This window comes from Callithrix jacchus, chromosome 1, assembly GCF_049354715.1.
Source record: "Callithrix jacchus isolate 240 chromosome 1, calJac240_pri, whole genome shotgun sequence".
In the NCBI taxonomy this organism is placed as follows: domain Eukaryota; kingdom Metazoa; phylum Chordata; class Mammalia; order Primates; family Cebidae; genus Callithrix; species Callithrix jacchus.
Window position 1 is genome coordinate 187,425,669 of NC_133502.1, and position 12,458 is coordinate 187,438,126.

The 12,458-nt window shown below is 53.8% G+C and overlaps 1 protein-coding gene and 1 long non-coding RNA gene across 3 annotated transcripts in view; one reads left to right on the forward strand and one right to left on the reverse strand.

The window, feature by feature from the left end:
* The window catches only part of SHISAL1 (shisa like 1), a 170,234-nt gene that overhangs the window by 38,948 nt on the left and 118,828 nt on the right, over positions 1-12,458 (forward strand). The window lies entirely within an intron of this gene.
* Positions 707-12,422, reverse strand: LOC128928592 (uncharacterized). 2 transcript variants are annotated; one of them, XR_013520747.1, is made up of 2 exons: positions 3,417-12,422; positions 707-2,885 (listed from the first exon to the last, which is right to left on the reverse strand). It is a non-coding gene; the product is annotated as an uncharacterized LOC128928592 (long non-coding RNA). The 2 variants fall into 2 exon arrangements; XR_008473917.2 differs by having other exon boundaries at positions 707-2,925.

Consider the following 12,458-nt stretch of genomic DNA (forward strand, 5'->3'; position numbering starts at 1 on the left):
CAGCCCAAATTTCTGTGGCTTAGTGATTTCTTGAGCTCATGACTCTGGGCTGCCTGAGCCATTTTGTGGGCTGGCTGGGCTGGACTCTTACCTGCAGGGTAATGCCATGCTCTGTGGTCTGCCGGAAGGTTGGTTGGTGATGACATGGTCTCGGATGGGGTCACTTGTATGTCTGGTGCCTGGCAGATGGTAGCCTGGGGCCCCTCAGTTTCCCCTATCCGTCTGTGCAGCAGACTGCCTTGGGCTCACTGACTTGGTGGCCTCAATGTTCCCAGTGTACTGAGTGGACAAATCCTAACACACCAGGGCTTTCCAAGCCTCTGTCTCCATCACACCAAAGCCAGTCACATGGGCAGGACCAGGGTAAGTGTGGGAGGGGACAGCACAGGCCCAGGAGAGAAGAAGGGAGGGCTGTGGCCTTTTTCAGTTTATGGAAATTATTAGTTCTCTAATGAAGATATGACTGGGGGTGGTAGGGGAAGCTGGAGGGGAATGGTTGTCACAGGTGGCCGTGGGCTCACTATCTCTGCTGCTTGCTGGTGTTAGGGGGGCAGCAGCCAACGTGCCATGATGTAGGAAATAGATTCTCAGTGCCACAAAGAAAAGTCAGCACGGAGACAAAGGATGTTTCAGCAACACAGTTCTTACTTCCTGGACTGCAGGAAGGGTTTCCTCGCTAGCCATGGTACCATGAGAGTACAACAAACAAAGGAAAACACACAAATTTATTCCTTACGCATTTGAGTCGTCTTTACTGCTGTGTCTGATTTCCATTGGCTGGAGCCAGACCTCACAATCTAAACTAAAACCCGATTGGCTGATAACTTACAACTTTTCTAAACAGGTAACAGCAGTGGAGAGCTGGGACATGCCTGTGAGCACATCCAACACAGATATCTTGGTTAAAGTACAAGGACACAGAATGTACTACGTGCCTGTAAGCATGGCATGTCTAACAGCTACGTAGGACTTAACAAGGTTATTAGCACACTTTAATAAGAAAGAAACCTTTAAAAAGGAACTTTTCTACTTTCCCACACATGAAAATCTGCCAATTCTGCCCCAAGAGGATGTCCAGCACTTGGTGACAAGCTGCACTGCACAGTGGGGGGCGATGAAGGTGAGCAGAAGGTGAGGGAGAAAATAAGAAGCTGGAGGGCAGGGTCCCAGAATGCCAGAGACCAGAGAGACCTTGAAACCCACGATGCAGCCCACAGGCTCTTCACAATGGGAAACTGAGTCACGGATACCTTCAGGGGAAGCATCTGTGGCCCCACCAGGGCAGCCAAGGGCAAGTGGGAGGGTGGGCTCTGCCTTCTGGCTAGCTGGCTGTCACTTTCTGCAACCTCAGGTGGGACCCTTGACCCCTTAGGGCTTGGTGGTCTTTCCATTCTGGAATTGTGGGAAGATTCAATGAGATAATGTGCATAACATACTCAAAACCATGAGTGGCTCACTGGCACACAGCAGCTGTCGCTGTCATAACCTAAACGCAGGTTCAGTTACTTGCCACTTGCAGAGTTCAATTAGCAAGTCAGGCCTGACATAAAGAAAGTGACGTTTTATTCCCACGCCTGCTTAGGGGAAGAAGTATAGGCTTCCTGCCTTAAGGGCATTGCTTTAATTTTGGAGCAGAAAGTAAGTGCTTTTTAAAGGGGGCCTAACATGAGTGGTACACAGGGGAGGAAGCGAGCAGGTGGGGGCCTCTGTGTCAGCTTGATACTTGATCTGCCAGGCAGTGGTCAAGCTGGTGACTGCTGGCACCTCCATGGGCAGGACTAGGTTGTAAAAGCAGCTGAAACCTCTCCAGGTGGGAGGAATTTCAGAGCAGACATCCTTTGGGTTGTAGATGGATTGTTATCTCTTGAGGCAGCCTCCTGGTGGGTGGGAGTTTCACTCTGGAGCATCTAAGCACGTGGCTAGATGGACTTGACCTATAGCAAGCTTCAGGTGAAGGGGAGGCAAAAGGTTACAATTGTATTCCTCCCTCCCTTCCTTTTTTCCTTCCTTCCTTCTCTCTCTCTCTCTCTCTCTTTCTGTCCTTCTTTCAACCGAGTTTCACTCTTGTTGTCCAGGCTGGAGTGCAATGGTGGGATCTCAGCTCACCACAACCTCCGCCTCCCGGGTTCAACCAATTCTCCTGCCTCAGCCTCCCGAGTAGCTGGAATTACAGGCATGCAGCACCATGCCCAGCTAATTTTGTATCTTTAGTACAGATGGGGTTTCTCCATGTTGGTCAGGCTAGTCTTGAAATCCTGATCTCAGGTGATCCGCCAACCTCGGCCTCCCAAAGTGCTGGGATTACAGGGCATGAGCCACCACACCTGGCTATAATTGTAGTTCTAAAGGGATAAGTAGGAGGTCGGGAATAGGGAGAATCAGAAAAAAGAGAAAGATAATAACTCATCATATTTTTCTTAGAAAAATTGGGGATACTTGGTTACACTGTTATTACTCGAACCCAGGCCCCCCCAGCTCTGTGATTTTTCCTTGGCCCTGTGCGGCAGGTGTCTGTCCTCAGGGATGTAGGGAGGTTTTTTCAGATAATCCCTCCCACATCCTTCTTGGACTCTGAAGCTTCACTGTTAGAGATGAATTCCTTTGAGATTAATGTTGTCTCCATCTGTAAATGGGGATTCCACCAGATGACATGTGATGCTCTCACAGTGCTGCCGGGTTCCCAGCAAGTGCCCCATCCACGACACTGGCATTGGCTTCACGGAGACGGAGGGGGATGAATTAACAGGCATGCAAGTGTGTCTGCCGGGAAGCAGTCCCACAGGCCAGGAAGGGGCCAGCCTGCTCCATCTGCTTCCGGCTCTGCTGTGTGCTGGCTGTGTGACCTTGGGGCCTCCTTTAGCTTCGCTGTGCCTCAGTGGCTCCCTCTGGAAAGCGAGCAGATAACAGGCTCCACTCAAAGGTCTTCTGTGAAGATTAAACAGTTTTAACATCCTGCCAGCACTTTGCACTTAATTCCTTTATTCATTCCCTTTCTTGGGGGGTGGGGGGAGATGGAGTCTTGCTCTGATACCCAGGCTGGAGTGCAGTGGCTCACTGCAACCTCCACCTCCCAGGTTCAAGTGACTCTCCTGCCTCAGCCTGCTGAGTAGCTGGGATCATAGACCCACATCACCGCACCCAGCTACCTTTTTATATTTTTAGTAGAGACAGGGCTTCACCATGTTAGCCAGGATGGTCTCGACCTCCTGACCTCGTGATCCACCCGCCTCAGCCTCCTGAAGTGCTGGGATTACAGGGGTGAGCCACTGTGTCCATTCCTGTTCATTCTTTCTCAATTCACCCCTTCACTCCTGCCTGGCAAACTCTCTCTCTCCCCTTGCAAGGAACTGCAGTGATTTCTTGTCATTTTTCCAGGCACTTTGGATAATTCAAAGTCCAGGCAAGTCTTGTATTACCTTTGAGACTCATAGATTTTGAAGCTCCCTCCTCCGCCAGCTCAGCTCCGCTCCGCTCCGCTCCGCTCCGCGTAGTCCAGGGGTCAGGGGTGCAGTCAGTTTCTCCTCTGTCCGCTCCCTCTAGCTGGGTGTTGCTCTCGCCCCTCTAGGGCTGAATCTGTCCACGGAGGCAAGGAAGGTTTTTTGGCGGGGTGGTAGGGGAGGTAGGGACAGGTCACCCTGGACAGACACAGCTATGAGCTGAGGTTGGGCCTCCTGGGTGGCTGGAGCAATGTCACCCTTTGCTCCAGCTTCTGGGATCCATGCTTTCTTCTGGGTCCAGTTTGGCTGAAAGAGCAAGTCCTTTTGTCCCACAGCTCCTAGCATGACCCAGAGCTCGTTCCCAGACCTTAGCATGAACCCCAGATGTCCCCAGGGACACTCGTCAAGCTCTTGGTTGGCTTGCTGGCACTACTCATCCTTCTCCTCAAGCAGCTACCAGCTCAGGTTGCACCCTTGTACCAATTACAGTCAGGCCCCTTCCTCCAGGCTGACCTCCTGGCTTGGCTTGGAGGGGATGGCTGAGTCCTACCCTCATTCACACCTCTGCCAAGGCCCCAATGACAACCACAGGGGCCGCTTTCTTGTGTGTGTGGGGGGGGGGCTTCTGCCTGAAGCCCAGCAGCCATGGGCCCTGGGCTGGCTTTTCTGGCGGACTCAGGACCCTTCTCCCCAGTGCCTCCATCCCTGTGCTCCGTCCTCCCACTGTGCTCCCTTCTTTTTGGCATTTACAGCTCGGGCCTGGAGGCCACTGCTCCTATGTGTGTCCTCAAAGGCGGAAACCGTGTCCTGGGCAGGCTGTGGCAGGGAGTGACGGTTCCATAAATAACCAGATGAAGCCTCTGTGTCCTGGGGATGGGGGTGTGTGATGGGACGTGGCAGTCCCAGGGCCTCTCCCTGGTGCCGAAGGCCCAGCCCCTCCTTTCTCAGCCAGGGTGAGGCAGGGTCTGGGTGGTCCCACTGCTGCAGTCGAAAACACGGCAGGATGGGGTGAGCGGGATCTGAGGGGAGCCGCTCTGATGATTGACAGGGCATCCAGGGTGGGTGGGTTGCCCTGCCTCTGGGCCTCTGTGTCCTCATCTGTGAAACGGGGGTGGTGAGCCGGGCCCACTTAAGTCCGGGTACTCCAGGCTTCCTCGCACATCCGGCACTCCTGGGATGCAGGCGGCCTGTTTCTCGGCCAGCCCAGAGCGGGCGGCTGGCTTGAGCACTGACTCCAAGTGCGTCAGACAGGGAGCCAGAGCGGGATTCCCGGAATGCCCTGGAAAAATGCTGGGTGCCATCCAGGCGCCACCGCCAACCATGTGGTCTCTCTCATTCCACAGGGAACCCTCATTACCGTCTGGGCTGGCGTCCCTCATCCAGCCGGGCTGGCCCTTTCCAGAGGGCTGGGAGCCATCAGGGCTGGGGCCGTGCTGGGCAGAGGGACATGCCAGGTGGTCATCGTGGCCTCAAGTCCTGGGTGTGAGCCTGGGCTGCTCCAAGAGCACTTGAAGCTCATGCAGGCTGCTGAGCTAGGGGTTCCTAAGCCAGTGACTCAGGGCCACAGAGGAAGGAAGGAGCCAGGGTGAGTCTCCATGCCCCGAGGACCCCAGGTCCTAGATTCAGGTGCTTCATCAGACACTTGGAGACAGGCACCAGGGGCTGCAGATGGCCCCACAGGCCCCGCCCTCCCTGCCGCCACAAAGCTGGCAGTCCACACAACTGGAGCCGAGTCTCTGGAATCAGGTCACATCTCTCTCACAGCAGCACAAGGCAGCTCCTGGTGGGGAGCGGGAAAGCCCATTTTACAGATGAGGACACTGAGGCTTAATAGGTCTAGGGGATTTACCAGCAGCCAGGAGGCAGCAGGGGCACTCACTCATTCAGTCCTTCAACTGCTGTGGGCTGAGAAGCAGGAGAGCCAGAGGCTACATACTTCAGCCAGGAGCCCAGGAGTGCCAGGGGTGACTCCTGACACCCTCAATGTTCTCAGCATTTAGCTTGGATAAGTCACAGCCCCTCTGGGCTTCAGACTCTGTGAAATGTGTCTGACACAGTATTTGCCGTGGGCATTGAGAACGGGATAAATTAGCACACGTCTCGGACTCAGGGTGTGGCCGGCACATGGCCAGCAGGCATCCATGTTTTCTGCTGCAGTCAACTGGATGGAGGCTTGTGCTGGGTGCTGGGTGCTGGGAAGGAAAGGGAGGGAGACACAAGTCCCTGCCTTTGAGATGTTCTTTAGGATTGAGTGTAAAACAGGGATAAAAGTATCTAGTTTCTTTATGAAGAAAAATAAACAAAGCCAGTTGCCGTGGCTCACACCTGTAATCCCAGCACTTTGGGAGGCTGAGACAGGTGGATCACGAGATCAGGAGTTCGAGACCAGCCTGGTCAACACGGTGAAACCCCATCACTACTAAAAATACAAAAATTATCAGGGGCACAGTGGTGGGCGCCTATAATCCTAGCTACTTGGGAGGCTAAGGCAGGAGATTCTCTTGAACCTCGGGGGTGGAGGTTGCAGTGAGCTGAGATCATGCCACTGCACTTCAGCCTGGGTGACAGAGCAAGACTGCAACTCAAAAAAAAGAAAAAGAAAAAAGAAAAATAAGCAAGATAACTTACAGAGAGCATTTCTTGGAGCCAGGAACTGCTTGGAGGGCCGTTCAATAGGCATCAGTCTCCTTCTGCCTTTCCCTGGGTGCAACTTTCAGACCAACTGGGTGTAAGCTACTTTGGACTCCATTGAATGGACCCACCAGGGCTCACTCAACTGCTTGTTCCTCTAAATTGTTTTTCAACCAGGATGCCATGGCCAAAAGCACCTTCAGAACTAGAGCGTCCCTAAGAACGGTCCCTGGAGGCAGGTGCCGGGACTTGGCTGTAATTAACTGTATGCTCCATCAGAGGTGCTGGAAGGCATGTCCTTTGAGAGAAACGCTTGGGATCCTCTGGGTGGAGAATCATCTTTGATCTGCCTCATCTAGAACTGAACCCCAGCAAGAGTGCCAGCCGGGTTCCACAGGGGGCACAGTGCAGGGGGGCTCCGGCCGAATGCCAGCCGGGTTCCACAGGGGGCACAGTGCAGGGGGGCTCCGGCCGAGTGCCAGCCGGGTTCCACAGCGGGCACAGTGTAGGGGGACTCTGGCTGGCAAGGGTCTGTACTGTGGCTTGTGGTTTGCTCGAGTTGACATAATACCCAGGCAGCACCGAGGGGCAGCTTCAGCAACAGAGATCCGCCTTTTCACCACTCAGGAGGCCAAAGCCGAGGCCGAGGTCCCGGCCGGGTGGTTCCTCCCGAGGCCCCTCTCCTCTTGGTGCGTAGATGCCACCTTCTCCCAGTGTCTTTGGTCACTTGATTGTCCCTCTGTGGGTGTCTGTGTCCTAATTTCCTCTTTTGTTTTTTCGAGATGGAATCTCACTCTGTCCCCAGGCTGGAGTGCAGTGTCGCAATCTCGGTTCACTGCAACCTCTGGCTCCCAGGTTCAAGTGATTTTCCTGCCTCAGCCTCCCAAGTAGCTGGGAGGACAGGCGGGTGTCACCATGCCCGGCTAATTTTTGTATTTTTAGAGAGACAGGGTTTCAGCATGTTGGCCAGGATGGTCTTGATCTCCTGACCTTGTGATCCGCCCACCTCGGCTGGATCCCACCACAAAGTGCTGGGATTACAGGTGTGAGCCACCACACCCGGCCATCCTCTTCTTCTAAAAACACCAGTCCTACTGGATCAGGGCCCACCCCAATGGCCAGATTCTAACTTAATCACCTCTTTAGAGGCTCTGTCTCCAGGTACAGACAGCCACATGTGGAGGGATGGGAGTTAGGATCTCAACAGATGAATTTTGGGGATCACAACGAAGCCCATAGCAGGGGTGATTCATCAGAGTCCTGGGATTTAAAGAGCCCCAGTTGTGCGAGGCTCAGGACCACTGCCCCAGTAACCCCTGTGACACCACCCTTAGCCCTGCCCTCCTCAGGGGGGAAGCCGGGTCTGGAGGAGACGGTGACTCACAGTCAGGGCAGAGGCTGGATCAGACCCAGACCCAGCTCATTCCAGAGCCTGCCGGTGCCAGCTGGGAGGAGATGGAACTTGAGACCTATTTACCTTGGCACCCTCAGTGCCCACTCGGGCTTGGCACACAGCTGCTGTTCGGAAGTAGTTGGATGAATTTGCCAATGACACATTTTGTCACGGTCCTTGCCCTGGGGTTATGTACACTCCTGCCCCCTGAAAAGGCAGACTCACCGGCACACATCCAAACACCATGGTCACTGAGGCCAAAGCCAGGCCACTTCTCCTTTCTGGTTTGGGTCCTGCCAGCCTCCACACTCGGCCAGTATAGAGCTGACCTTTCCACGCCTTCTGGAAAAGCCAAAGCCAATTCCTAAGCTCTCGGCTGTCCCAGAACTGAGTTACGGTGGGGGCTGGTGGGATTCCTCAGGGAACAAATCTGGCCCCCACACGTCCTTGTGTGCCTCCATCCATGCCAGCCGGCTCCGGCCCATACGGTGCCACCCAGAAATCTGCAGCCAGCACACGTTTCACTGGAATGAAGCACTGTCCTGGCCCCGGCTCCAAATTCCTCTCTGCTCGTGGTCTCTAGCCGGCCGCCAACTGTAACAGCGTGAGAGGGCCCCGCGGGCCAGGGAGCTGTAGTAGCAAAGAACGTTTGTCTTCATCCAGTTGGAATTTTTTCTCCAAATTACACTGGCTGTGCTGGGCCTACTGTGGGAAGCTCTATTTACAGAAACCCTGGGCCATAGTCTGAGCGTGACCTGCTCTTTCTGGGGAGACGCCTTTCCCAGCTCGGCACTGTGCTCCCCAACACTCATGAGTCCCAGGGTTTCCGGGCCCCTTCCTGCCTCTGAACCTTTGCCTGGGCTGTCCTCAGTCTCGGAAATCCCTTGCAGGCCCCCCCTGCTGCAGCCCCGTGTGGGGCAGGGCAAGCCCCACACTTGTGTCTTCATTGTACTTCGTGCTGGTTGCAAGACTTAGGCGGGCTGCTTTGCCTCTCTGAGCCTCACTTTCTCAGTTTCTTCATCTGTAGAATGTGAATAGGCTTGGGGGAAACCTGTGTCCTTCAGGCAGTGAGGGGATGGATAGGAGCCAAGGTAGGAGAGCTTTAGGAAAGGTTGCCTCAGCCAGCCTGCCCCAGGCCCTTTGCACACACTCCCATGCAACTCCACAGGGAGGATGGCTCCTCGTCAGCCAGCCCTGCAGCATGCCATGGCCAGCCCCATGGGATGGAGATGGGGGTCCTAACTCCTCACTATCATTATGATCTTCGCTAACTCACCAGACCGGGCTTGGGCCCATGAAACCCTCATGACTCTCCCCAGGGAGTAAGTGTCCTCATTACCTGTTTTCAGGATTAGGAAGCTGAATTGGGCGAGGGCTGAGTTCACCCTGCCAAGAAGCAGCTGAACTGGGACTCAGCTCTGCAGCTGGGGAGTCCCAAGCACCAAGGTCCATGGGACTGCAGGTCGGGGCCCAGGTAGTGCACACGTCCCCACACGTGTCCTACCCCTCATCCAGGGTGCTTATCCTGGGGTCCCTCTGGGCCCAGGCACATTGCCACCTGACCAGATCTGTGTTCTGTTAGCAAGAAATTGGGGAGACAGCTCCCATTAAGGTACACAGTGACAGCAGAGGGCTGGTACTGTCCCTGATGGATGCCCAGAAAATGTCCTCTGGACACCAAGGGGGCCTGAGCCACCCACCCATCAACACCTTGCCCTGAGCCCTTTGCTGCCCTCACTCTGCCAACCGGATTCAGCATCTCTTTCCTCCCCTGTTGACCCTGAACTTAGGCTGAGAACCCCAGGTCTGTCACACACACTGGGGTCCCCAGACCTCTGAAACCAGCACCTGCTGGTCACCTCCTCCTGGCTCTGGGCATTTGTCCCCACCCCTCAGCACCTCCTGGGATACCTCAAATCCTGCCGCGTCTCTGGCGGGACTTGGACATTCACACCGTGACCTGCAACCTCCTGCTCCTAAGTGTCTCCTCCACGTGACAGAGCTTCCTCCTTGACCAAACTTTAGCCAGGTGCCTCTGAGCCCTCTTCTCATACAAGCCTTGACCTTGGCCAGCAAAGAATCCCATAAAGCCCATTCAGGGAGAGAGTCCCCTACCCTTGATCTCAGATCAAGTTTCTCTCTTCCACTCTAGGTAGTTAAATCCTTGTCCCTTTAGCAAGAATCCCGTTGGGCCCACATAGCACAAAGTCCTCTACCCTTGATATCTAATCTAGTTCTTCAGAGTAATTTTCCATCCACTGACCCCCTCACTCTGCTCCTTCAACATAAGGAACAAATGGCGAATCTCCAGCTGTCCTTCCTGTCTTCAAGGTTGAGTTCAAACCCTGTCCCCTGTTACAATCGTCTTCAGTAAAGTCTTCTTGGCCATTTTTAAACACAGGTCGGGTGAAATTGTTTTCTTTAACATACACCCTCCTTACCCCTCCCCCAACTTAGCCATCCCCCCGAAACCGCTCAGCCCTGAAGTCTCAGTCCACGTCCTGGTTTAGAGCAAGCTTGACATTCAGAGTGATAATTTCACCTCCCGGAGGGGGCTCTCTCAGCTCCCTGCCTCTTAGCTTCTTATCCGTAAAACACGTACAGAGGAGTGAAAGGACATCAGGCGCCGTGCAGAGCCTGGCTCAGAACAGGCAAGCAGCAAAAGTGTGTTTCTCTCTCCTTCTTTGGCTCTTCTTTACAAGAGGCCTCAAACCTGTCAGCAAAGAAAGATTGCACGTTGCTGGGATATTCTGTCTTTCAACGGGGAAAACAGAATCCCAGGTGGTAAGGCAGCAGCCACTCTCAGAAACGGTGACATCTGCCCAGCTCCGGCTTCCCCATTTATCCCTGTGGTTCAGTGCTCAAAAGGACAGGCAGGTGGCCAGGCGCGGCGACCCAATTGAATGAAAAGAACCAGGAAGCCATTGGATGGTCCAGGCTCGGCTGCGGCAGGGTGTGGGTCGTCAGCGAGATTGGCTCAGGGTTTTGTTTTCTCTCCAACTGGAACAGCGGGGCAGGGAGCTGTGAAACGTGTCAGTTTGTTGGAGTTCCTTTTCTTATTCTCAAGCATGTAGCTTTGGGAGCTGGCTGGAATGGAAGCACGACCTGCCTGACTCTCTTGCAGGGGATCCAGTGTCCTTGCTTCAGCTGGCTTTGACAGCACAGTCTGGAGACCCTGAGGCTCAACTGATGCGGCAACTCTGAGGCCCTCCTAGAGGCAGCCCTCGGTGGCCTGTGAACTCTCACTCCTCGTTTTTCATGCAAGAAGGCTCAGTGAAGGCAAGGGGCTGGCTTGAGGTCACATAGCAAATAAGCTGGGAGCCTAGAAGCTTGGATTCTCTTCCTTTTATGCTTATTTCAAAAGCCACCTGCCCCAGGAAGCGTTCCTGCAGCTGTCACCTTATCTCAGGCTGGACCAGGTGCACTCTGGACCCCTGACGTCCCGAGTTCAGAGCGCTGATCATGCAGCATTGCAACTGCATCCTTGGGGCAGACATAGCATTGCCTGGGCACAGAGGCAGGAACAAATGGCGAATGAATGGACGTCTGCACGACGCTTGCAAATCTTTCCCTTATCCCCGAGGTGGCCTCCTCCCCTGCACTTGGTGGTGAGCAGAGCCCCTGTCCACGCAGCTCTGTTATCTCTAGGATAGCCAGCTCAGACCTGGCAACTGACAGCTAATTAAAACAACACGATTCGTAATAACAACAATAAAAATAACTATCACATTACTGCCACCACCAATTACTGAGCATCGCTACAAACCAGGTGCATTTTCCATCAGGTCTTCTTGAAGGAGCGTGACAGCCGTGGGAGGTGGGTATTATTATCCTAATTTTTCAAGTGATCAACTAGAGACTCAGAGAAGTGACTCTGAGGAGTGAAGCTTCCACTGATAAATGAGACAGGTCAGGACAGGGGAGGGCACGGCACAGGGTGAGGGCTGGGGACTGGCCAGTTTGAGCTCAGCAATGACTGAGCTGTTAGGGTAATTCTAACAAAGTATCGTAGACTGGGTGGCTTAAGCGATGGAAATGGGCTGGGCGTGGTGGCTCACACCTGTAATCCCAGCACTTTGGGAGGCTGAGGCAGGTGGATCACCTGAGGTCAGGAGTTCAATACCAGCCTGGCCAACATGGTGAAGCCCTGTCTCTACTAAAAATACAAAAGAGTAGCCGGGCATGGTGGCACGTGCCTTCAGTCCCAGCTACTCGGGAGGCTAAGGCAGGAGAATTGCTTGAACCCGGGAGGTGGAGGTTGCAGTGAGCTGAGATAGCACCACTGCACTCCAGCCTGGGCGATGGAGTGAGAATCTGTCTCAAAAACAACAGCAGCAGCAATGGAGATGTATTCCTTCACAGTTCGGGAGGCTGGAAGTCCAAGAACAAGATGTCAGCAGGTTAGATTTTCTGTGGACTCCAAGGGAAAGGTCTGTTCCAGGCCTGTCTCCTGGTTCCTGGGGTTTGGCTGGCAATCTTCGGCATTCTGTGGTTTGTAGACACATCGCCCCAATCTCTGCCTCCTCTTTTTCACATGGTGTTTTCCTTTTTCCCTGTCTTCAAATTCTGTCCCACGTCCTTTTCTTTTTTTTTTTTTTTTGAGACAAGGCCTTGCTCTGCCGTCCAGGCTGGAGTGGAATGCAGTGGCTGGATCACTGCTTACTGCAGCCTCAACCTCCTGGGCTCAGATGACCCTCCCGTCTCCGCCTCCCCAGTAGCCGTAAGACAAGCACGCACCCCCGTGCCTGGCTGATAATTTTACTTTTGTAGAGGTAGGGTCTCACTTTGTTACCTAGGCTGGTCTCAAATTCCTGGACTCCAGTTATCCTCCTGCCTTGGCCTTCCAAAATGCTGAAATTGCAGACATGATTTACTGTGCCTGAACTCAAATTTCCCCTTTTTATAAGGACATAGTCATGCTGAATTAGGCCACACTCCAGTATGACCTCATCTTAACTAATTATTACTGCAACAATCCTATTTCCAAATAAAGTCAC